Raw genomic sequence first — 26,968 nt, forward strand, 5'->3', positions numbered from 1 at the left:
CCTTAAAACTGTTTTATTAATAGCACTTACATCTGCTAGAAGGGTGAGCGAATTAAAAGCTCTTTCTTGTAAACCCCCTCACACAATATTTCACAAAGACAAAGTTGTCCTGCAAGTGAAGCCTAATTTCCTTCCAAAGGTGGTTTCTGAATTCCATATCACTCAGAAGATTACCCTACCATCTTTCTATCCTCCTCCTCACCCGGGGAAAGAGGAAGAGAGGTTACACAGGCTAGACCCTAGGAGGGCTTTAAGTTTTTACATCAGTAGACTAGCCAGGATAAGACAGGCAGACCAGCTGTTTGTAGGTTACGCAGGTCACAAGCTGGGGTTACCAATAACTAAGCAGACCATTTCCAGATGGATCATTCTAGCCATTCTGGAATGTTATAAACTGGCAGGGAAAGAGCCCCCTCAAAACCTTAGGGCTCATTCGACCAGAGGTATTGCAGCTTCATCGGCCCTCAAAAGAGGCGTGCCGGTTAAAGACATCTGTGCGGCCGCTACATGGTCGTCTGTCCATACCTTTACACGTTTTTACAATTTGGATTCCTCCTCCAGTCAAGAGACTAGGTTTGGAAGGGCTGTACTGCATTCTATTCATCAATAGAAGACAGTGTGAAGTCAGTACTCCCTCCTCCGATAATAGAATACTGCTATGGGAGCCTATCTAAGATGAGGAATACGTCGGAGGACACAATCCCTTCGAAGAACAAGTTACTTCTTACCTTGTAACGTTCTTTCGACGGGATGTTCCTCCGACGTATTCCTCATCGACCCTCCCATCCATCCCCGCAGTTCTACTTCCGTTGTTGTTGCAGCTTACGCTCCTTCAGGGTGATTAGTTTAGTCCAGAAAGTATTATTGTGGGCTACAAAATGGAACTGAGCAACGGGCGCTGCGCGCGGCCTTTATAGGCAGGATGACATAGACGTTGATACGGCGGCTGTCGAGGGACATCGACTCGGAGGAGGTCGACGCGCAGCGCCCTCTAGAGAGAAAAATTTTTCCGAGGCTAGCAGAGCTGGAAGGAGATATCTAAGATGAGGAATACGTCGGAGGAACATCCCGTCGAAAGAACGTTACAAGGTAAGAAGTAACTTGTTCATCTCTCATAAAACCACACCAAAGAGTACCATTACTCGTAACAGGTTTAGTTCTCCCTGAGATCGGATCCTTAGAGCACACCCACTGAGAGTTTATATCACCAGCAATTATTAGTTCATCGCTGGGGAAAAAGGGAAGAGAACTCAACTAAGCAATCAGACAGATATTGTAAATACTCTGACAGGGGGTGGCTAAGGGGTTCCAATACAAGTTAACCACCAACCAGTTCAAGGCTCCCTTACCCCCCTTCATCTAAACTCTCACCATCAAAATACCTTGTTTGTTGTCAGAAATGTTGTCAGAAAGCAATCTCGAAGAGCTAAAGACATAATTGTTACAGGCAATCAATAGCCCCCCCCAACAGGTTTGGCTCCTCTCGGACCCTGTGTCAACTGTTGGTAGGTGGAAAACCCATCAATACCCAGATTAAAAGTCAACCATGTTTCCTGGAAACAGATCAGGTCAGTGTTCAGAACGGTGGACATTTTTTCCAGGTCTTAAGAGAAGGAAGAATAGCCCCGAGTGTTCCAGGAAAGCAGCTTTATCTGTGAGCTAACTAAAGTCTCTGTTGAGGCAGGCCCATTTTCTGTAAGACTTGGGAAATTATTTCAGGGACCATTTCCCACATGTTGTTAACTTGAGGAGCTCCGATCTTATTGTGCGGGCGAGAGCACGTTGGGGGTGGGGGGAAGCCTCAGCCTTGACTGCTTATCTTTAGGCTGTGGACAGGATCTTGCGACTATTATCCCTCTTTCAGCAAAAAGATCCTTAGCCCCAGAAATTGATTCTAGACCCGTTCTTGACTTAAGGACCAGTTCAGCCGTATCTGTATTGAAGGAGTGAGGAAAACTCACTCTATCAATATCAACTGAAGAGAAGTATTTTAATGATGGTATATGTTTCATTTCTCCCAAAATGGTTAAACGATTCAAAGGTAGATTACCACTCATTTCAAAGCTTTTCCTGGACAGATAGATTTTCACCCCGAGACCTGATCCTGAGATTTCGAGGTTTGTTGCAGATTTAACGAACCTCTTTTCATTGAGTCTTGAACCCCAACCGGGACGTTTGCCGGCAGCCCAAATGTGGGCCTCAAAGGCTGACGCATAGGAGATACCGTGCCGGGATTAACTCGAGGCACTAAGCATAAGCCATCATGCTTGAGTGTGCCTTCAACCTCCGTGTCAGCCAGTTTTAAGCCATCAGACCCAGGCAAACCTGTCTTCTTGATACCATCCCTTGCACTGGGTTTCAGGAAAATTGGGGCAAGTTTCACTAACGGAATCTTCGTTTTTGATTTAATTGGCACCTTCGGTTGAATAATTGGGTCCGTTTGTATCCCTACTGCAACCTTTGGATTTGCCACCACCCCCGGGGTCTTCTCCCCCGATTCTTTTTGATTTTTCAGGGAGCTTTTTCCTTTTCTTCCTATGGCCTTTTTAGAGGCCTTTGAAGACTCCTCCTGGGCCAACTGGTCTTAAGTTTTTGATGAAACGATTAAGATCTGTTGTACGGTTTTTATTTTTTTGTTTGCCCTTTTTGCTAATTTCACTAGATGGAACTTCAGGCAGGACACTGTGACCAACAATCCTCAGATTTTTTTGATTTTCCCTTCACTTTTCATTTACCTCTTTGGAGCAACGATACTTCTTCCGAGTCCAAGGGCACACTTGAAACCGGCACTTCACCAGGAGCAGGACTGGAAGAGACCAGCTCCACCACCTGCGCCAAGCGGGGGAACTCTTCCATCACAGAAGCTGAGCGTGGAGCGTCATCTTACTCAATCACTGGATTCATGGTCGCTGCTGGTAGTAAATCCTGCCTAGAGGCATCCAGGGTTGGGGCGTCCAGTTTCTCCGAGAGACGCCTCACCTCCTCCTTTACCCCACCCCACTGTTCCGTTAAGAGATCCATTTTGGTGGTCTGGGCCAAAGAAACCAGGCGCAATTCCCCTAGGATCTCAAATGGTATCATTCAAGGCAGTTTTAATAGCCACCATTGTGGATTCATTAATTTCCAGTTCCTTGGTGATTTCCAAAAGTGTGGCCGACTGCTGATGCACTTTTAATTTTAGATTTTCGAACACTTGCATCAGTGAGCCCAGAACAAAATTAAGAGCAGTTATGGTGGGTGGTATCAGTGCTGAAGATTTCTCAGTTCCCACCACTTTTTCGTTAATCCCCAAGTTTATTGAACTTTGAGGCAGATGCCCCATCGGGGCCCCTAAAGTTGGAACATTATCCCACGTGGCAGATAAAGCATTAAGTTCGTAAGATGACTCCGCAATCAGTCTGTTATCCAACTCCAGCAGGTCTTCATCCAACACGTCACCATTAGAGGGAGAGACTCTGTAGCCTCCCAGACAGGGAGGACTTCCACAGGCCCCCGATGACCAACCCTGAGCATCCGCCCTCCTGTTCGGTGGATGCACCAGGAAATGATTGTCAACCTCTGGTTTCATAGATGTCGCCCTCAAGGTGTAATTTTGATTGGAGGGGAGTAAATCCCGAATAGTATGAGTTAGGGGCGTCGATTCACACATTTCTGATCTTATCGGGACGGGCAAATCCAACAGCCCCGAACTCATAGCAAATTGTTGATCTGAGGGGTAGACACTCTGGGGAATAAACACATCATCCCTCGACTTGTAGGGTTTGAAGGAACATTTCTCCATAGAAATTATGGATTGAGAGGAGATACTGTCATACTGATACTTTTCCCTTGAAAGGCATGAGCCCAAATCATGGGGGGCACTCTGGAGATTATACATCCTTGACATTTCTGGTCCTTTAGAAAAACGCCCCACTTTAGATTAATCAAAGATTCAATCTTCCTCAGATTAGAGCTAATCACCAAGAACAATGCTAAAGGTGACCGCCTTGAAGAGGGAAACGGGGTCTTGTTGTCATGCACCAATCACAATAACTTTTGGGTCAAAGGCTTTCAGCCCACAGCCCCCAAAGCCTAGTTGCTCACTGGCTACTCTCGTGCTACAGACAACCGTGCCCCACAGCTCAAATGGGCTCCAATCGGCCACCGAGGGAACACACTACTCTCCCATAAGGGAGAGTGTGAGCGAGGAATCGCCACCCCCTCTCCAGCCCCATTATCACTGCAGGAAAACGAGCATTGCCCAGGCAGATGAACCAAGGACACACAAGCCTCAGGCTCAACCGCAGACACCGCCCAAGACTCGGGAGGCGGGGTCACTGCCAGTGACTGCGGGTGACTGCCCCTCCTCACTCTCTTTACCTGAGGTTCAACAGTACCCAACCGTACCCCCGCAACTCACCCGTAACCTGCGGCACACAGCGTTATGGATAAGGAGCACAGCAGTACCCCCCACAACTCACAGGTCACTCACCCATTGCCCGCTGCACACGGCGTTGTAAATGGAGACTGAGCGACCTGAAGTCCTCGTTTGCCCTCTCGTGTGTCCTCACTGCCCCGTAAGGCTTTCAAGCCAAAACCGAGTCGAGGAGACTTCTGGAGGAGTTCTTGAGTTCTTCAATCTCCCTCGCTGCTCGCTCGCTCGCTCCACAGCTTCCTGCTCCAGTTCCCGCGTCCACGTACACACACTTGGAGCAAAGTAATCCGAGGAAAGGACCCTATGCCGACCCTACGCCGACAAGTCTGTCAAGCCGCACCACTCTCAAACTCTCACAAATCACAGAGGCCGCTTCCGACAATCAGACTAGCATTCCATAGGGTTGGTCATTCAAGGTATTGGTTTGCTTTTGCCACCATCTTCTCACGCCCCTCCCCCTTCGGCTGACTCACACCCTGACACAGCCCTTTCTATGCTCCACTCTGCTATATCTGATACTTGATGTTCTTGCCCCTGTCATGAGGATCCGCCTGAAGTCCAAAGCCAAGTGCAATTCCTGGTACAACTCAGACCTTGTCACCCTTAAACGCAAGTGAAGGGTGGCTGAGAGGAAATGGCTTGCTTCCTGTACATCCTCTAACGAAACTGGCCTGCCACCTGCTCCAATGGCAATACTAGCTCTCTGTCCGCACCAAGAAGGGAGCCCTCATCCAAGCCTGCGTCTTTGTGCCATCCAACAACTCGGCCAAACTCTTTAAAATCTGCAAGGAGCTGGCCAATCCTGCTGCAGTCTCTACCTCTCCTGTCCCCTCCCAGGCCCTCTGCACGGCCCTGGCTTCCCATTTCATCTCTAAAACTCAGGACATCCTGTCCTCTCTCTCGCTCTCTTCCTCTCCTCCTCCTCCCTCTACTCCCCTCTCTTCCTCTTGCCCTTCTGTGGCCCCCTCTCCTCCCTCCTTCTCTGCCTTTCCCCTGTTCTCCCCAGATGAGGTTTCTAGACAAGTCCAAACTAAAAGTCTCGTCAAAACAAGTTCTCCCCTGTTCCTCTAATATCATCAAGGACCACATTGACCCCCTGGTTCCTGCTTTGGCCGACTTCTGCAACCACTCCTTTGCCACTGGAGTCTTCCCTTACCCCCCTGCAACCACTCCTTCGCCACTGGAGTCTTCCCTTCCCCCCCGAAGCACTCCCTTGTGCACCCTCTTCTTAAGAAGCACTCTGCGACCCCCCCCCCTCTTGCCCTGCCAACGACAGTCCAATCTCCATCACTCCTTTCCTGGGCAAACTCCTGGAAAAGCTGACCATCTCCCAGCTTAATCTTCACACTGAATTGGTTGGTTTTCTCCATGACCATCAGTCTGGCTTCAGAGCTGCCAGAAGCACAGAAACTGCTCTCCGGAACATCCGTGAAGACCCGCTCTCCAACCTTGACTCCAATACCCCCTGTGTCCTCATCTTATTTGATCTCTTTTCTGCCTATGACAAGGTCAACCATGCCATCCTGCTCAACCGTCTCCGTGGTAACCTGGGTATCACCGATCAGGCTCTGGCTTGGCTGTCGTCCTTACTCTCCGATCGACCCTCCCCGGTCCAACTTGGGTGCTTCCTCTCCTCTATCTCTTTCTCTACATGTGGTGTTCCCCAGGGGTCTAACCTCTCTCCCTGGCTGTTCAACCAATACCTGCCACTTCTTGCCCACCCCATTGCCACTCTCTGCTCCAACTTTCAGTGCTATGCGGATGACACTCGGCTCATTTTCAGGTTCCCTTCCGCCACCTCTTCTCCTTCTCTCATCTGCTATCTAGGAGTGGTGTGCCGCCAATGATCTCTGCCTTAATGCCAGTAAGACTGAGATTCTCCATCGGCACACCTGCTCCCTTCTTTCCTGTCGCTCTCTGGCCGGCCTCCCTTCTCCCTCTTCCTTCTCCCACCTGTGAGGCTAAAAACCTCAGGGTCATCTTTGACTCCACTCTCCTTCTCTCCTCACACCTCTGACGTCTCTAAAAAGTCACACTACCAGCTGCACCTCCTTTGAGGTATTCTTCCTTTCCTCTCCTTTCCGCAGAAGCTCATTGTCTCCAGAGTTCTGGTACTCTCTAGGCTAGACTACGTCAACAGCCTCTTTCTAAATCTGTCTGCTTCTACTCTGCCCTCTGCAACTCATGCAGAACAGTACTGTGAGACTTGTCCTTGGCCTCAAGCCCAGGGATCGTGTCTCTCCAGGACTGAAATCTCTGCACTTGCTCCCAGTGGCTGCGAGGATTAAGTTCAAAATCTTCTGCATTGTCCATAAGGCCTTCTGGGGCTTGGGGCCTCCATACCATCAACTCTCTCTTCCTAAATATCTTCCTTCTCGAGTTCTTTGCTCATCCACCTCCAACTCACTCAGGGTCAGTCGCTTCTCCAAGCAACGAGTTGTTGGTAGATCTCTTGCTTGGGCTGGGGCCTCCCTCTGGAATAGCCTCCCTGCCTCCCTGAAACTTGAGGAGAACCATCTCTGGTTCCGGAAGCACCTCATGACCTTCCTCTCTGCTTCTGCTTTCTCTCCTCCTCTCCACTGCGGAGCTCCAGAATGAAACTGCACTGGTTACCTGGCTACCCTCTGATCTCTGGCCTAGTTCCCCTCCCCGCCAGCTGCACACCTGCACTGCCTCCCGGGTAGCCCCTGCACTTGGGAGCTATTTCTGTATCCCTACAGTCCCCACCAGCTCTTGACACTTGATGTCTGCACTTACCCCTGCACTTGCCACTAGCTTGCCGCACTTTTACCTAATGTTTTATTTATTTTTTTTATTCTTTACTGTGATCCTATGTACTGCCCTACCCCCAGCACTTACCATTTCCCCCCGCCCCTGCGCAATCTCAATGTTCACATGGCCTAGTAAGATTGTTGTTTTGTCTTCCCTCTGTTCCCCTCCCCTTGCCTTGTCTCGCCTTGAAACACTTGTGTATAGGCGCGTTATAAATACCATACCATATATCATAGTGCCCGAAGGAGATAAGGCATAAGGTTACAGAGGAGCAGTCAGCAAACATTGTTCATGCAGTATTAAGCAGGTTCCAGTTTAGTTTACTTGGCAGATTAGTTGAACAACCAAGTTTTCAGTGCTTTGCGGAAGGCCAAACCATGTATCGGATTGTTCAAATCACACTTCTGATGCCACCTGTGGCCTACTCCTATAAAAAAAATTCCCTATGTTCTAAAACAATAGAAGATTACTTGTCAGGACGTCTTCTAAAAGAATATACTGTCAAAACTATGCTAACCGATCACTGCCCTACCATTATGAAAGAGAAAGTAAAACTCTCAGCTTAACCTAAGGGTTACTCCCCTTTAGAAAATGAGTGGTGGCTGGTTTTCTGACCCCATCCACAATATATTTATTGCATTTGATTATATGGCCAAACCCTGGGGTATCGCGGCATAGGTTACAGTAATTTCAGTAATGCTTTCTGGTTACAGGGCAAGGAAATGCTGGGTAATAATAACAGGCATGATGGTTACAATGAGAACTCGGTTAACAACCGTATGTACTTACATTAATCGGCAATACAAATAGTTAGGGATGAGGCTTATGAGATAGGTAGGTTAGAATGTAGTTAATAACCAGGTTTTTAGAAGTTTAAACAGTGTGGGAGGGCTCGTTACTTATGTTGGAGTGGAGAGAGTTCCATATTCTAGACGCTGCTACAGGGAAGCTGGATCCTTCTGTTCTTGAATCAGGGAATGATTAAATGGGTGCTGGAATTAGATCTGAGAGATCTATTTTACATTTTTCGAGTGAGACAGTTATTCAGGTAGGGGCGTTATAGGTGATGCACTTATGTGTGGTCGTAAGAGTTTTGTGTAGGATTGTAGCTTGAATAGACAACCTGTGTACCTCTTTTCTTGTTTGTGATATGTGATCCCTTTTTTTTATCTCCAAAAGCTGATCTTAATGCTTTTTTTTTTTTTTTTATTTAAAAATTGTTTATAGTTTACATCAATTTTATAAACTTTTACAATTTTTTCATCAACTTTAAAACACTACATTTCTTAGAAGCATCGCATAAAATCATTTTCTTTCTATATACGCATTAAAATATATTTGGCATAAATCATTTCTATTTTGCGATTTTCACATTTTCACACTTAGTAACAATAGAATTTATATAGTTTCTTTACATGAGTGTATATTTTTGCAATAGGCCTTTTTGGTTTTTTTTTTTTTTTTTTTTTTTAAATACATGTCATAATGATGCAATTATTCAAGTAAAATATATAATACATCAGTTATATCCTGAATTCATCAATTTCATTTAATTTACTATAATTCTTCACCAAGAAGCATGTTTAAGCCCAGATTTTTAGTTTTCAAATCCTCGTCAATTTTGAATAGGAGCCTTGATAAAGTCAAAATAAAACGCATACTATCCCCTTGCATGCTGCGTTCCCAAAACGCGGCCCGTGCGATATATGTTAGGCCTGGATTAAATTCGCCTAATAACAAGCATCTCTTTTCCTCAAAATAAGGGCAATATACCACAAGATGCTTTATAGATTCAATTTGACAAATCGAAGCACAAAACCGACAATTTGGGTGCACGATCAATTCGCTACCAACTTTCCATTTACAGATACGTTCCAAAGTAGCGAATTGATTTAATCTGAATCTTAGGTAGATATTACGTACTCTACGATCGGGACATTTCATGAGATATAGTGGAAGAGTACCCCTCGTCCTAAATCTATTCGCACACTCCGTGTATAAGGCATAATTATGATTTTTTTCAATTATCATCCTCCAGTCCCATTCATACATTTTGCGTTTATTTCTAGCTAAACCGAGTTCTAGGTCCTCAATTGTTACTTCAATGGTGTCCAAAAGCATATTCATTTGTTTTTTGAACATATCCAACGATTTAACATCACCATTATGTAATAATCTGTGAAGATCTTCATACAATGAATTTCTGGGGGGCAACAGCATTTTCATATAGCTCATTAATTGTCGCCATCTCCATTTTGACGCTAGTGTAGATAGACCCAGTTCATGGCAAATTATCGAATTTGGTATAGCTGATGACAAGCACAAGGTTTTTTTCCAAAGAAACCCTTGAATCCCATTAAGGATTTGTTCAATGTTCATTAGACAAATGTCTAAACTATAAAGAATAATGGGTTCAACCTTTAACAAGTAGAAGTCCAATAAAGGCTCAACCGAGAACATACAGTACTTAGCATAAATCACCTTCATCATTGATAGGAGAGAACAAGATTTTGAAGTTAAGAACTCCTTCCATGATTTCAGTGAATAGCTGTTATTCAAAGGATAACCTAAATATCTAATCGATTTTGCCATTTCAAGCCTACTACCCGCAATTGTCCAATAGTACGATCTTATTTTTTTCCTATTATGACAAGTGATGATTTGAGATTTTTTAGAATTTGCCGTGAGATTGTGTTCTGCAGCATAATCATAAAAGATGTTTAATTTTTGCTGTAATCCCGAGGGGGTCCTATCAAACAGAATAATGTCATCGGCAAAACAAAGCCAATCAAGTTTAAGACTCCCAAGTTTTACCGGAAATGTGCCATTGCCTATCCACAATCGATCCATATCAGAGAGGTACAAGTTAAACAGGGTTGCAGCTAGGTTGCAACCCTGTTTTACCCCAATCTCGGTAGCAATAGGTGAGGTAAGAGCACCTTCCCTATTTATTCTGATTTGGAAAGATGTATTAGTATGTAACATTGCAAGAAGTTGCACAAGTCGTTGAGGAAAACCTAAATTCAATAGTTTTTCCCACAGCACTTCTCGAATTACACAGTCGAATGCACTAGTTAGATCAAGCGCTGCAAGGTATATTGGGCCCGACTCCGGTAGTTTAGATTTATAGATGAAGTGTGCAAGAATTATAGCATTAAGCGATGTTCCGATATTCTTTCTAAATCCGGATTGAAACTTTGAGTAAATATCATTGTTATCAATATAATTTTGTAGTCTTATTAATAAACAAATGGCAAAGACCTTGGCAGAAGCATCCATAAGAGCAATCGGACGAAAGTTTGCAGGGTCAGTTGGATCACCCTTTTTATAGATAGGAATGATTATCGCATTCTGCCAAGATTTGGGAATGCAATTTGAATCCAGAATATTTGAAAATTTGGTGTAGAGAATTGTAGCCCAGAAAATCGGATCATCCTTTAAAACACATGCAGGCAACCCATCAGGACCAGCAGCTTTTGAAGGTTTAAGTAGATTAATAGCATCCAAGATCTCGTCCATAGTAAGTGCTAGTTTGTCACTGCACTTTTTAGTTAAAATGTTTGAGTCAATTTTATGAAATTTTGACGGTAACTTGAATTTCTCAATCATGAATGATTTCCACGATTCAGATGAGACCGAAGAACTTAGATCATGCTGCTCTCGTCCATTAGTATCATTAATGATAGACCAGAGCCTGCGGGTGTCATTTCGAATAATGGCTTTCATGATTTGCTGGTTCTCCATTAGCTTAGTTCTGTCTTTAATACGTTTGTTCTTATTAGTGTATTTTAAACAGATTTTCTTTTTGCATAGTAAATAAAGTTCAGTAGTCAAATTCAGTTTTCGTAATTTTCTCAAACGCAGATTTTTTTCACATTTCAAAGCGGCAATTTCAGCATTAAACGTGTAAGGATGACGATCATTTTGCATCCCTACATCGTTTATGAATGATTGAAGGTGTTTTTTTATAATCAGGTTGTTCCATGCCTCACGTAAAATTACATTCTGTTTGGAATCATGTCCTTTGGGGGCTCTCCATAGGTCCCTGTTGACCAAGAAGTTCAAACTTCTACATAAGGAGGGATGCCATCTCACTGAGTGTTGAACTCTTTTGATATTGATCAGTTTAAGAATAGAACTAGTTTCAAGAGTTGTAAAATCTAATTTAATAGTCATATTTATGGGCGTGTGATCACTATAAGGTGTATCCATCGTAATGATCCTACTCACGCGCCCCATAAGATTTACTGAGACAAAGAAGTAGTCAAGATAAGATTCGACTCCACCCCTCCTCCAGGTACCCTTTAGTAACCCAGGTTCGAAGTCCACAGGGACAACGTTCCAGGCTTTGAAGTAGTGCAGCAAATTATCGCCTCTATTAATTAAGTTGGTTTTATATTTAGAGATATAAGTTTGTCTGTCAATTAATCCCAAGTCAGTGCAAATAGCATTAAAGTCCCCACCAATCAGTATCAAGTAATTCGGGTTTCGTTCCATAGCAGCCAAAAAAATCCCATCTATTAGTTCCAGAAATTTTTCTAAAAGGCATTTAGCCGGATTATAATACACACAGATTAAAAGATAAATATGCTCAGGGTGATCACACACGGAGAATTCAATTGCCATTAAATTGTCTGTAGCATATAAGGTTTTCACATTATGATCAATAGAATTATCAATCAAAATTGCCACACCACCGGAAGGACGACCAGCTAATCCTTGGCGAGCAGGTACACTAATAGTGTTAAAGCCATCAATAAAGAAAGCATCTAAACACATCGTCTCCTGTAGGAATATGATCATGGGCGATTGTATACACACAGACTCTTTAAGCCAATCGCCCAGGTTTTTCATCCCACAGCAGTTCCAAGAAGTGAATCTCAGTTCAGCCTGATTAGGATTGTTTTTTATTTGCCGCCATATCGATGATAGATGTCATTAGGGGCCCTAGCCAGGTTATATTGGATGCTACACCTACTAGTGTAGTAATCTGGGTGATAAGGTCTGCTGCCTGTTCTTGACTACCAGCTCGACTCTTCTCCCCAGATTTGCTCTCATCCGGAGCAGTCTTTGCATCCAAAAAAACCTCCGCTTCTTCAATAGATCGCAATAGAGATAATTCCAAGCCACGCATCTCAAAGTCCTGCCTGTGTTCCCATAGCAATTTCGTAATAATCTGTGACTGAGGAGCACAGATCATACGGAAGTTGTTATGGTTTGCGAGCCTAATCCATTCAATATCGTTAGAGTGTAAAGTTCTTAGTTGCGGACTCCCTTTGAATATGTTAAATAAGAATGATCTATTTATTCTTTGCTGACCATTCATCTGGGGATCGCTCTGCCAGCCCAATATGTAGCGTGTGTCCCTTGAAAAGGAACACTGTTCCATAGCTATCACTGAATTTGTGTGTGCCTGCTGGCTCTGATTTTCCAACTCACTTTCTTCTTGAATGTTATTTCTAGATATGTTACTCAATTTTTGGTTCGTTTGTTCTTGATGAGAGGCAGCATTTTCAATGCTTTCAAGAATATTTTTAGTTATCGCATTGACCATTTCAGATCTTTCATCGCTTTCCTTACTTTCATTATCCGCAACGTTTTTTTGCATATTAATCCGAGTATCCTCTCTAGTTTTCTGCAGCTCCTTAACAATCGATTCACTCACAGTCGCACATGAGGTTTCTTTGTGTTGTGTATTTGTATTTATATCATGAGTGGAATCGGTTCTGCTCGTCTTGATTTTAATAACGGGGTAGAATGCTGAAAGACGCCCTTGCTTCTGAACATTCGATTCATCAGGGGCCATAGCCGTCTGGCTGTGTGTGTCTTTTTCTGTACTCTTCCTACCCATACCATTTAGTTTCTGTTCATGTGGAAGAGCCAAATTTAACAATGCTTTTGATTCCTCGTTCAACTGTGATAAATTAATCACTATCTCATTAACTTGCTCATTCTCAGTCACCACTTGTATATCATCTTGGTCATCAATAGGGTTACTCTGTTGTACTTGAATTTTTTCTCTTTTTTTTTTTGTGCTTTAGACGATTCTTGAGTACTCTGGGCAAGAGTTTTTTTAATTTTTTGATTTGCTTTTTTTAAGGCTTTTGCTTGGGCGCGTTTCATCTTTCGAGATAGAAAGGTTGTTGGATTTTCTTTGCTAGATACAATTTCACTTTCAAGATTAATTAAATCTTTTTCTCGAGCTGCAATTTCATCAGAACTGGATTTATCACCCTCTAATTCTCCAAGATCTGGGTCACTATACATTATCAAGTCAACAAGTGGCGTAGGGCTACTAGGATGCACCTCGTGATTAGCCTCAGCTAGAATCGCAGGGGCTGTCTCACAAGTGTCCATTTCACAGGCTTTTTGCGCAAGACATTGTTGTACCGTTAAGCGATACAACACTTCATCTATTTTTACAGAGTTTGCCTGGATAAGCTTTAGCAACACATTAGTGGATGTTGTAGGTGCTAAATTTTGCATATTTACCCCTAGAGTCAGAGCCTTTGCATACGATACTTCCTCAGTCTGAGAGGAAGTATCCTGTTTTCGTGTGAGTATAGGTTGGGCCATTTTTGTTAGGTGAGAGTCAATCATCATCATTTTTTCATTTTGACACGTGACATAGGCCAACATAAATCCCTCAATTTTACAAATTTTTCCAGACAAGTCAGCCAAATTATTCTTAATCGTGATTAGATGTGCGTGTGTAAGGTCATGCCCTTTATCTAATAGATTCAATATAGAGGTGATCACCGGGAATGCTGCATTTTCAACACCCATATTCGGTGGATTAAGAATACTGTTTGAAGCAGTGTCTGAGTTTTTATTCATTGTGTTTTCAACCAGTGGATTGATTTCATCAACACCCCCTGTACTATTCACGTGTGGGATTCCAGGCGCAAGTACCCCTGATACCCCAATTCCAGATAATTCCCTCATAGTTTGATTAGTAGGTGAACTAGTAGAGGGGCCTGTAAGAGGTGGCATCAGCGGAGTGTCATGCTCAGAGGAAGACGCAACATGTGATATAATATCTTCATTATGCAAATAGATGCTTTCTATGTCCCCGGGATGCAATATTGCAGGTGAAGAGGGCCCTAGGGAGATGCGACAGCGTTTTTCCCATTCATTTATCAGAGTTGGCGCCATAATAGAGACGTCTGACAGCTCATTTTTAGCGATCTTAATAGATGAGAAGGGAGGATTTTTCCCTTTAAAAGGAGTCGTAAATATGGGCATCTTTGAGGCATTACCTTTTTGTCCTATTCCAAAAGAGGTTGATGAGATCGCACCCTGTCTTATCTCTATGTCATCATTTGGTTCGACAGACAAAGACTGGAGGCTGTAGGGGACCGTATTAATATCCATCACCCGTTTCGTTCCATGTGCCTCAAACAGTATAGGAACAGATTCGTTCAAGATGGAGTCGTGAAGCTGAATAGGTACATTACCATCAAGCACAGTGTCTGTTTTATCTTTAGAGACACTCTTTCCATTTCTTAGACTCCCAACCATAATTAAACAATTAGTTTAATAGTAATAATAATAATGACCCAAAAGCACAACGTGCGAGTTTCAATAACATGCAGTGCACAAAGCTAACAGTAAAGTTTCTTAGATTGTTCAAAGACAACTTACTTATATGTGGGTCCACCCGACACCCGCCACACCGTCAAACAGTCCAACAGTACACTTTCGTACACTTCCGGTGCGCGCGCGGTGCGCGTGACCGGAGTAGTTGTAGTGATTGCAGCCAATGGAAATCCAGGAGGGAGGAGGGACTGGTGACGGTGTGGGGCGGTGTCTAAGGAGGGGGACAAAAAGAAAAAGAAAAAGTGTTTTAGTGAACGTAGCTTCTCGAGAGGAAAGCTACTCTCCAAATCAAAGCAGAAATACTAGCAAGTACCGCTAGCAAGTACTATTAGTAATTACTTAGATTAGCAAATAAAGAGTTACTTTTTTTTTTTTTTTTTTCCAGGGATTAGGGACGCTAGCAGCGTGTTTTGAGGAACGCAGTCCTTCCTCTTGCGGACTAGTGGTTTCACGAGTCCACGGGCAGCAAGTCCAAAGTTAGAGTGCTTGAGGACGGAGCACGCCGACACAGCAGCCAGTCCAACAGTACACTTTCGTACACTTCCGATGCTTTATTTTGCAATAGTTGCAGTTTGGCTAATTTTTCTTAGTGGTGCCTAGGAAGAGTATATTGCAATAGTCTAACTTAGACAAAATAAGGGCTCTTGCTAAAGTGACACAGTTCTGTGGAGTGAGAAATTGTCGACTGAGGGCAAGGAGTTTGGCCGTGTAGGCTGTTGCGGAGGCAAGAAAAGTTGATATGTTTGCTCATGGTTAGGATTGAGGGTTTTAACTTGGTTGGGTATGGGAATGGGAGTACCATCTATAATAATAGTGGTATAGTCCTAATGTAATTTTTTCAGTCGGGCTGGGGATCCTACAATGAGTGTCTGTCTTTTCGCCATTAAGGCAGAAACTGTTTGTTGCCATCCAATTCTGGATGAGAGAATTGATTTTGTTTATGCGGATGGAGTCCAGGTCTATATTGCCAGTGATTGGGATAGGTATCTGTGTATAGTCTGCAAAATTGGTATAAATTACTCACATGGCGTCTAATGCTGCGAAGAGACGTTTCATATAGGCATTGTGAAGAGTGGGGGAGAGGCATGATCCTTGCTGGATGCCTAAAGGGACAGATATGGGATCCGCCGCCTCCTCGTCCATGACTACCCTGGATGTACGTTATGATAAGAACGATTTGATCCATGTGGTTGCGTTATTAGAGATTTGAAAGTTTTTTGATAGTGCTAGGCATTATTTATCATGGTCCACTAGATCGAACGCTGCTGACAAGTCGAGTAGCAGTAGGATGCATAGGTTCCCTGAGTCTCTGATGGCGTCCATCTGATTCTTTAGGTCAAGTAGTACTGTCTCTGTGCTGTGTTTGGATCAGAAGCCAGATTGTCTGTCGCCTTAATGTGATTGTTTTCTAGATGTGTTTGTACTTGCGTGTATGCAATTTTGTCAATTTTTTTTTCGGAGGAAGGGTACTCTGGTGATGGGCCTGTAATTAGTAGGAATGGTGGGGTCCAAAGAGGGTTTTTTCGGTAAGGGCGTGATCCAAGCGTCTTTGATATCTGATGGAATGGAGTTTGTACTGAAAGATGCGTTTAAAAATTTGGTGATGATGGATGCTAAGGTAGGAGCACATGTCTTGACTAGTTTGGCAGGGAAAGTGTTTCCTTTGCAATTTGAAGGTTTGAGGGAGGCGATAGTCTTGAGTACCTGGTCTTGGGAGACTGGGTTGAAGTTGAACTGGGTTGTTGATGTTGTAATATCAGTCAGGGCAATCTGGGCGTGGTCGGTGCTGTGACCCAGTATGTTTCTTTTAGTGATGATTTTGTCTTGGAGGGACTTGATTTTGGTAGCTAGGGCATTCTGGATGGTGGTACACCATGCTTTGCTGGCGATGGCTGGGCAGGGAGGGGGGATGAATTTTTCCATTTCTCTAAGAATTGAAAATAATGCTTTACTGTTTGACGCAGCATTGGTGATGCTTTGGTTCAGGGTGCTGGCTTTGTGGGAGATGACTGCTAATTTATATTTTTGTGAAATTAACTGGAGTTCTTTTTTCAACTCTTTTGACCGTTTTTTTCTAGTAAGATATTCTGGTGATCTTTTCTCTTCTGAGTTCGATGAGTTTGTCATTGAACCAGAAGTTGCTTCGTTTAGGACTGGGTAGTCCGGGTGATTAGAGGAGCTAGGTGCTCTATAGACTATGACGAAAGCATGTGGGAGGGTGATTTGTGTGTCCTGTATGGGTTATTTTTGGGCGTGCGGCAGAAATTGGAGGGAGGGTGTCCTGTTGGTTGGAGGGCACTGGTGGGTGCGGGAGGAGAAATTACTGGGCGTCCCCCAGTATGGGTCTTTTGAGTGCAGAGGTGTGAACTTGGGTTCTTGAGCTGAGGCGCGACTGGCGCATGTTTCTTATGCATGGGGTAGTGTGAAAGGTAGTAGGGGATGATTGGCAGTGCTTGCTATTATGGGGTGTTGGGGACCGAGATTGAGTTCTAGGTCTACTGAGCCTAAGGCCAATGTTTGTGGAGTGGTAGTAGTTTTGTTTACTGTGAAGAGGAAGGCAGCAGTATTGGGTAAAAATGGCATGGGGCAAGGAAGGGGGTGGTGTCTGGGGCAGCAAATACAGACCAGGCTTGCGCATTGATAGATGTATGTACCTTTGGAGCATGTTCTGGTGTAAGACTGCTGTTCTGTGTGGATGACATGACTGCTTGGTGTTTCTTGGGACGCAGTTTCTTACCCGGCAAAATCTGGCAAAGCCTTCCAGTGAGCGTGTGCAAAAATTGCGGGCCAAAGCAAGCTGGTGGAAAGAGGATGCAGCTGTATCGGTCCGAGGTTACATGTCACTGTTGGGAGCCATGGCATTATCTATCCCTCTTGTGCCCAATTGCCGCCTCTTCATGAGGCCGGTGCAAGAGTTCCTCGCAGACAGATGGTCGCAGAGTCGAGGATTGTGGTCAGATAAGTTGGTGGTCGACAAAAGCCTATTGGACGCCTTTCACTGTTGGGCGTGCATGACCAATCTTGTGAGGGGAATGCCATTGCTGGAGCCAGAGTTCCAGTTTACGATTGTGGCCGATGCCTCCCAGGTAGGATGGGGGGCACACCTCGACGGCACGCAGGTGCAGGGCCTATGGTCTCGGGTGGAGACTATGTCCCACATCAATGTGCTCAAGTTGAGGGCAGTGCACTGGGTCCTAAAGTCGTTTCTTCCGCGGATCGGTGGTGAGGGTGTTAACAGACAATACCACCACAATGTTTTATTTAAGGAAACAGGGGGGCACACATTCCTGAGTCCTGTCGAAGGAGGCGCAGGACGTTTGGCATTGGGCTCTAGCTGAAGGGATCAGTGTCATGATCCCAGTACAGGAATACAGATCTCATTCAATAAAACTAGTGAGGCAAGGAACTTCATATCCATCAGTGGGTCAACAGTGGCTTCAAGCTTGGCGCAAGAGACATTTACCTCACTCTTAGCATTGTACCCATAGGCTCATTACACTTACATTACCTTCCCTTCCCTCAACATGGCCGCCACTAAGTCCATAGATCACTCTGTGCATTCTACACCTGTTGCAGAGGGAGCTACTTAAAGGAATGGTTCGGTCAAAAAATATTATTGTCCCTATGGGTCGGCCATGTGCTTTTAATCATAATTCAATCGATCGTACAAACATTTTCATATGCACCTTACCCGAGTTTTTGTCTGTTGAACACAGGCAAAATCAGGCAGCAGGGCGCGGCCATTTTGTGATAATTCTATCACTTGCCGTATCGCCCTGGGTGACCTGCGTTTGCGGCACTAAATCATATCCCCCGCCCCTGAGCCTGACATCACTAGATGCGTACCGGCCATTTCACAATGCCAAAGCACGTCTTGTGTCAACATTCTCTGCCCCTCAGCTGATGACGTGTCGCCATGGAAACGGCAGGAAGCCTCTTTCCTCGACAAGTATAAACAGAGCGTTTCACAACACACAACAGCCGATTTTCTTTTCCATTACTCTCGCTGTATTTCTTTGAGTATTCTGTGACTCATTTCTGTGCTCTGGTCAGCTACCTTCGTTGCTTGTAGCCCGTGTGAACAGATACCAGTACGACCGCTATAAATTATTTTCGTTTCTTTACCACACAATGGCAACAATAATGCCCTACCTGTACGAGCCCGAGTATTCCGAGGAGGAATTACTAGAAAGAGCAAGCTCTGTAGACGATGGGGATTTGGACAACAGTTGGGCAGACATTTCAACAGATGAAGAGCCTGGGCCTAGTCGCATGGACGGCGTTTCCACCTGGTGTACCTGCAATCGGTGCGCGCTAATGCCAGCCGAGGTGGAGAACTGCTGCTGCCGAGAAAACTCTGGATGCTTGTCCTACATATCGCAAGGCGATCCACAGCCGAAATGCGTTACCGAGCTGCCAGACTTCATGGCAGTCTGTCTCACACGGTCCGTGTTGAGGATTTTGATGGTGCTTATGCACGAACTTCGCGCAATAGTTTGCCTTAGTAATCCAAGTAACGAGTAAGTGTTGGTCTGGTTGTGATGTCAGTTAGGCCACTACTATTTCACGGTTGTCCCCTGTATTCTCGTAACTTCAAGATATCATTGTCATATCCGTTTAGTCTTGCAATTCTCTAGTAATAGTCGCATAAAAGAAGTTCAATATTGTGCAGTGTCTAGTTAGCGTTTGTCCTGGCAAAAATGCTATTGCATACAAGAATTGTCATTGACAACCAAGGTTTAATACACTTATCTTGGTCATTTAAAAACAGATTGTATCTTTCTCTTTCATAGGTGGTACCGGCTGGTGGCCTATCGTTCGTACACATGGTGGCTACATGGGAGGCTTGGACATCGCGTTCGAGTAACACCCGCCTGTGTCGTTGGTGCCATTAGACAAACTTTCCCCAGCGACAGTGGTCAGTACAGGGGATTTTCCCTCGCCGAGCTGCAACCAGACCTTTACAATGTGTAGTATTTCTGTGCCATCAAAATAAGAAACCAAATAAAACACAACATATTTTTTATCAATGGTTGTTTCATTTTTTAAGTGAATCAAGTGTGTTTCCATTCAGCAGTGTTCCAGTGCTTTGTCTGCACGCCTCCCGGCCCATCCATCCCAACCGCCACTATCAAAGGCAGTTCGCACCAGTGGATGTGCACTGCCATTGGGGGCAGTCTGGGGCACAAACGGCCAAGTTGCCAAACAACATGTACACTTCAAAAGGTATCCCACGCCCAGGGGCCATTGCTCACATAGACTCCTCAGACCCTGTGTCTCCAGGCAGGCCTCCCCTGAAGCAGACCGCGCCCCTGCAATGTACATAATGCTACGACATATACACGTCATTCATTCACAAACACACCCCTTTTTGTTATTCTTTATAAACCACTGGATATTTACCATGAGAACATCCTTGAGCACTGCAAGTCAACTCGTGAACGTGCTACTTACTCTGTGACCGCTTCGAGTGAACTCGTCAGTGTGCTACCTGTGAACATCTCCCTGTTCTCCTGCCACTAATTATTCTGCTTGCTGAATCCAACTGTTTGTTGTTCAAGGTAAGGACATGTATCCTAATCGTATCTCCTTTATTTGTAAATTTATATCTATTCCGAAGTATCTAACTCCGTAGTGCTATGTTAATTTGTATCATTGCTATTGACTTGAGTTTGTTTTGTTATGTATATCAATTTTTATCATTGTCAATTGGCATCGTATTGCATCCTTCGCGGACCGTGCCTATAGTATAAGCATGTTTCATTACCGTGCATGATGGAACATTCAAGGGACGAGTAACATGTTCTGATTTTCAACACATCAATGAATTGTTTGTGAAATTTATCCTATAATACAGCCGCACACGCTGCACTGGTTTTGCTGTGGTGCCCAAAAGAAAGCGTGCATCGAACAATGTGTGGTCCAATTCATTATTTCGCACATGCTTATGCAAAATAATTTTCTAATAATGTCGACCTTTATTTTGCAGAATTTACAAAAATGCCTGCATGTTCTATTTTCGGTTGCCCTTCGAAGACCCATGACAAATCCGAAGACATTACAATGCATGTATTCCCTAAGACTGTTGCTGTTGATCGAATAAGAGAATGGGTCAGACGTTGCCGATATCCACTGGAAGACCTTGAAAGTAGAGTCAACCAAGTCTTGGAGGACAAGAGGGGTCATCGATACTGCATCTGCAGCCTGCACTTCTCACCGGGTATGTACGACACATTCTTGTACACAAAGAGGAATCAACCGAGAACAACTCGGAAATTGCTCCCAAACGCTAATCCGACTTTACTTGTGAAAATGCTGCCACAGGTGGATTTAGTTTTACTCCTGTATTTTCAGTGTAAATGCTGCTTATAGTACTTTCCATATTTATGTGATTGAATAGCTGTTGAAATAATGACTTTTTTGATAAACATCAGTCCTTGTTTTGTAGAACCCACTTAGAAAAATGATTTATGGGGACGGATAACTATGCTATATTATGCATTTCAATAAGTGTCATTATCTCTTATTCAGTCTCCTTACATGCCATTTTGTAACGTTGGAATTTCTAAATCGAATAATACTTTCCCTTTACCACTCCATGACTATCCACCGAATATGAAGGAACAAGATTCAACATCCATGTCTTGCCTGGAGTCATCAACCACTTCGAGTGCGTATCAGGTAATCTTACCTAGCTATTCTGTTCCAGACTGGTTTTATGTACGGAATTCTAGATAACGTGATCATATTTTTGAAACGTATCATTGCATTACACAATGTTTCTTTACCACTTTACTGTTGATATGTACCTTTTGTCGTCTTTCAAAATTGTGTTTCGCGTTTCCAATCTTTTCGACATCACTAATGAAAGTACTGTGTTCCAGGGAGATGCTGAAGCGTCCACTACAATCCGAACACCCCTCGTAGTAGATCCGGTGTCAGAGGTATGGGTCTTCATAGCTCAACAGGACGAGATAATCCAATCATATTTTCGCAACGTATCATTGCATTGCACAATGTTTCTTTGCCACTTTACTGTTGATATGTACCTTTGTCGTCTTTGTCCCGTTTCCAATCTTTTCGACCTTACTAATGCAAGTACTATGTTTCAGGGAGATGCTGAAGCGTCCACTACAATCCGAACACCCCTCGTAGTAGATCCGGTGTCGGGTGTATGGGTCATCATAGCTCAATGGGACAAGATAATCTGATCATATTTTTGCAACGTATCATTGCATTGCACAATGTTTCTTTGCCACTTTACTGTTGATATGTACCTTTGTCGTCTTTGTCCCGTTTCCAATCTTTTCGACCTTACTAATGCAAGTACTGTGTTTCAGGGAGATGCTGTAGCGTCCTCTACAATTACATTATCCATTGTGGATGTTCCGGAACCAGACCATACAGTTGCTCTGGAGCCAGAGGTATGCGCACTGACCGTACCATTGAATAAAAGAAAGTCGGTCTAATTAGATGTGTAATGCCAATGACTTATTTTAAATGGATACTATTTTTTTGTAGGGATGTATACAAGGTCCGTATATTGAACCGGAGGAACGTGTATCGGAGTCGGTCCGCCAGTTTGCTGATGTTAGAGTAAAGAAGGTTTCAAAGAAAAGAAATAAAAATAAGGTTAGTTATAAACACTTTCTATTGTTGGCAAACGTTTTGTGCCAAGGCCTTCATTATATGCTTTTTTAATGTCATTTGTATGTTGGATTTACACTGAACATCCCTTTTCCTATTTGTACTGTAGTTGCCCAATCGAGTACGGACTATGCAGACACAGACAGCGATACAAATGACAGATGCTGCTTGCCAAACTGTTTTCACCATGGAGGTACTATTCATTGAGGCGTGTCGTGTTCACACTCGAGATGCCTATGTCCAATGGCCAGAAAATGAATTTAATAAGACCGGCGATACCAGAAAAGTGTTCTTGGACCATTGCTACAATGCGCCCGCTCTGCCATAGGAAGGTGCAATTGAATTTATAGAAGATAGTTTTACATTACTCGATGAGCACTTGACACAATCGACACCCGCCAAAAAAATGCCCCCCACAAAACAGTCCACATTGATGTTTACTCCTATCCATCGTCAAGTAACAGATGTTGAAATGACAGAAACTGAAGCATCAACACTATTGACCGACGAAAAGGACAAAGATATCGACTATAGTATGTCCTGTTTTGCTGATATGTCCACCACAGGTCAGTCCGAAACAACAATGTTGCCTGATGACAGTATTATAAAAGAGGCCAAATACATAGTATTCGAAAGCAGCTTGAAGGAGATTATAAAGATGCTGAAATGTGTGTATTCAGTGGGAGGGGAAGTATGTGGAAAGCCATTGGTGAGCGTGACTTGTCTAACACAAGGCAGTAACCTGAAAATACATGCCACCTGTGAAGTCAAATAAAGCATTTTCATAGTCCGCTCAACCGATGCTGGGGAAACTGCCAGCTGGCAATCTACTTGTGCAGCAGCATTACTTTTCAGTGGCTCTAGTTTCACGAAGTTATCCAGTTTCTTTCAGTTTGTGGGACTCCATTTCATTTCCAAAACGCAATACTACAAATACCAACGTGATTATCTATTCCCTGCCATCAGTGATGCTTGGAAAATTGAACAATTGGCTATTGAAAGTACATTCCCCCAAAAACGGTTCAGGCTAGCCGGCGATGGACAGTGTGACAGCCCCGGATTTTCTGCTAAGTACTGCACCTACCATTTTCAAGATATGGAAAGTAAGAAAATTGTGAGTTCGGTGGTCGTGCAGGTGTCCCAATGTAAATCCACGATGGCCATAGAGAAACTTGGTTTCATAAAATTACTGGAAGATCTACAATCGAGAGGAATGCAAATCGAACTCATAGCCACGGACACACGTTTCAATAGCCAAGACAATGGGAGAGCAGTATCCAAATATTAAACATCAGTTTGATGTATGGCATGTTGCCAAATCAATTAATAAAAAAATCTCGGCTGCAGGGGAAAAAAAAAAGGTTTTTAAAGTATTTCGCAATGGTCCCAGTCTTTCGGCAACCATCTTTGGTGAAGCTCCAAAACGTGTGATGGGTCTGTGGAAATTCTACTGGAAAAATGGTGCTCACTGATGCCCCACTGTTCCAACGTTCACCACTGGACAGAAAACCAACATTTCCACCAATGTGAACATGGCCCTTTGTCCCCAGAGCAGGCACGGAAGAAGTGGTTGATACCATCTTCAGCTCCACACAAAGCCCTTGAGAAGATTGTGTTTGATAAAACTCTATCAAGAGATCTGAAGGGACTCACAGAATTCTGTCACACAGGAGATTTGGAGGTGTTCCACAATATGTGCCTAAGGTTCAGACCAAAGAGATTGCATTTTGGCATCCAGTGGATGAAATGTAGGACTTTACTAGCGGTATTAGCGCATAACGAGAATGTGGGCCGTGAACAATCTAGGACAGCTGGAAACTTAGGGATGCTTCGCTACAATATGGCCTTTACAAAAAGAAGCAAAAAATGGGTGGTCAAGCCAGTATATGATGAAATGGAATTTGATATTGTGAAAGATCTCATTGTTAATGTTGTCGAGATGCATAGTCATGTAATCGTGCACAAATCTGTTCAGATTTCAGAGCACACATACATTGCCACAAAACTTTGCCAGCGTCCCATGTCCACCCAAAGCAGAGCTTGTTAAATCGTTCAAATCCCGGTTGAAATGATGACCGTCTGTTTTTATTTTTGCAAAAAATGTTTCTATAATCTGTATAAATAAAGTATGCATTTTGTCTTTTGAAATCTATCTTCTCAGTCCTTTTCTTAAAAATATATTACAATGATTACGATTGCTTTCACAGTTTAGTTGATACTGTGGGACCTTCATTTTTCGTGTTAATGAACAATGGTATATTTGGGTTTTGGCAGTTGACTTGCAATAAAGTTCTGCAAAAAGCTGAATAACTGCTGGACCTACAAACGGGATTAGACCTAGGCCACAAAACATTCTAGGCACGCAAGAAGTACTGACTGTGAAAATATGCCCTGGGGTAGGAGGCCATGAGATAAGCAGAGGTGGCACTATTGGCAAATTTCATCTACAGCTGAGCAGCGCCACGAACAACGAGCCGCCCCCTATTTCCTGAGCCCGTATTTCAAAATTCATTTTCTCATGGATGCGTTGACACGGTATGTTGCAAAGCAAGAATGTACGTTCATTTTGAAAGTCACCAGCTTTGAATTTCGGCTTGGGAGCTGTGAGGCCCCACGCGTCCCTCGCATAGTATAAGGTTCTATTGTTTTTTGACCTTGAGAGGCAGGGACCATTCCGAAAGGGATTGAATTGAAGGGGGGTGTAATAACGTATGATATGATAAGGTTGCCCATTCCGAAACTGCACCTAGTTACATGTAAGTTCAGTTTTTGAGAAAACGTTGACACAAACAGAGGATTCTGCATTACGCCTAGAGAATGGAAATTGTGAATATATTGTACATTTCTCTTTAGACGATTTCATACCAGAACTAATCGAAATACGAATAGCTGACCGTTACTGATGGGTGACATTGTACTTGTTCGTTCTGTTTGGCATATTGCAATGAAGTGCTAGTACTTCTATCTACTGAGCAACAGGCAGAGGCGTAGACAGGGTAGGGCCTGAGGGGCAAGGCCCACCCAAAATTTGTAGACTTTCACTCAGCAGCACTGTGTAGGAATTTACAGATGTTAATGTCACTGTGGGGGGTCCAACTACATTGGCTTCAGGCCCCACTTGTTAGACAATCCTGGCCACGCCTCTGGCAACAGGGGCAGGCCGGCATCGAGACGCATGTAGACCACCACTCGTTTCTCCCTGGCTCTACGCTAATAAATCATTACATTGTTTTTGCACCTCAAATTCTTGCCCCAGTTTACGCATTACGTTTAGAGCTCAACATTCTCATTCGCACTATCCGCAGAAGCAAATAGCAGACTACTTTTGATATTCCACTTTGTATTCCCTCGGTTCACATTGTGTCACCTCTGCGCTAATAAAGGAAATGAATAATTGTAATAAAGATCGGCTACTGAGACACTTTTCGATTTTTATCTTTTGCAAACAGTTACATCGTGCCGTTCTGCGATTGTCATCTATTCCAGACCCCGACCGATGGCTTCTTCAACCGCCAGCTGCAGCTAGATGTCAATCGCTGGATCTACTTGACCGTATTTTGGGACGACAGACCAGGTCCAATCTGTCCGTACGCGGTACCGGCGGCTAGGAGCAACATAACAACCTTTACGGTGCTCTAGTGCCAAATTGAAGCACCAGTCTTGCAATTCACTGTGCGACCGAAGTGCTTCGATTACCCAAAATGAACACCCTGTGTACCCAAAAGGAACAGCGCGTGACTCACGATAAACATATGCGGTTTTATTAAACGAGAGCAAAGAAAAAAAGTTCTATTTTATTTGATTAGGTCACACGCCAATTGTTATTGAAACATTTATTGTGAAATAAATGTACTTTACCAATTGTACAGTCTTGTTTCCTCTTAAAGTACAGTTTCATATTCCTAATTGCGCCGCGCTGCCAGATGTGTGTTTTTCGGGTTCCGCGTCTAGTCGCGTAGGTGACGACTGGGCGCGTTTGGCCACGCTGCCCAGCAACATCGTGGAGAGAGGCAGGGAATATAAATGATTTGGTGATGTCAGGCTCAGGGGCGGGGGATATGATTTTGTGTCGCAAACGCAGGTCACCCAGGGCGATGCGGCAAGTGATAAGATTATCACAAGATGGCCGCGCCCTGCTGCCTGATTTTTGCTTGTGTTCAACAGAAGAAAACTCTGGTAAGGTGCATAGGAAATGTTTGTACGATCGATCTAATTATGGTTAAAACCACATGGCCGAACCATAGGGACAATAATATTTCTGACCGAACCATTCCTTTAAGCCCCGCCTCTGCTGAAGCTCTCGCTTCTCGTATTCTCCGCTGAGAGCGGGTATCGCTTCTGACAATCTCCTGACAAAACCTGTCAATAGAAGAAAACGAGTCAAAGATATTAATTTCCACAGCAAATTCAACAGAATAGCAGTAGAATTGAAAGACTTACCGAACCAAAGTTTTTTCCAAGCATTTTCCTCAGTCCGCTGTTATATTCGTAGTCTCTGCGTCCTCTGTCAGGAGCTCCGTCGCAGCCGCAGCATTT

General features: G+C 43.8%; 1 protein-coding gene and 1 long non-coding RNA gene across 2 annotated transcripts in view; both read left to right on the forward strand.

The window, feature by feature from the left end:
• Positions 1 to 26,968, forward strand: part of TXNDC15 (thioredoxin domain containing 15) — a 360,487-nt gene that overhangs the window by 133,023 nt on the left and 200,496 nt on the right. The window lies entirely within an intron of this gene.
• On the forward strand, positions 21,933 to 24,546 carry LOC138579852 (uncharacterized). Its single transcript, XR_011304142.1, has 3 exons — positions 21,933 to 22,209; positions 22,307 to 22,417; positions 22,542 to 24,546. It is a non-coding gene; the product is annotated as an uncharacterized lncRNA (long non-coding RNA).

This window comes from Ambystoma mexicanum, chromosome 3p (assembly GCF_040938575.1).
Source record: "Ambystoma mexicanum isolate Mex_15411 chromosome 3p, UKY_AmexF1_1, whole genome shotgun sequence".
Classification (NCBI taxonomy): domain Eukaryota; kingdom Metazoa; phylum Chordata; class Amphibia; order Caudata; family Ambystomatidae; genus Ambystoma; species Ambystoma mexicanum.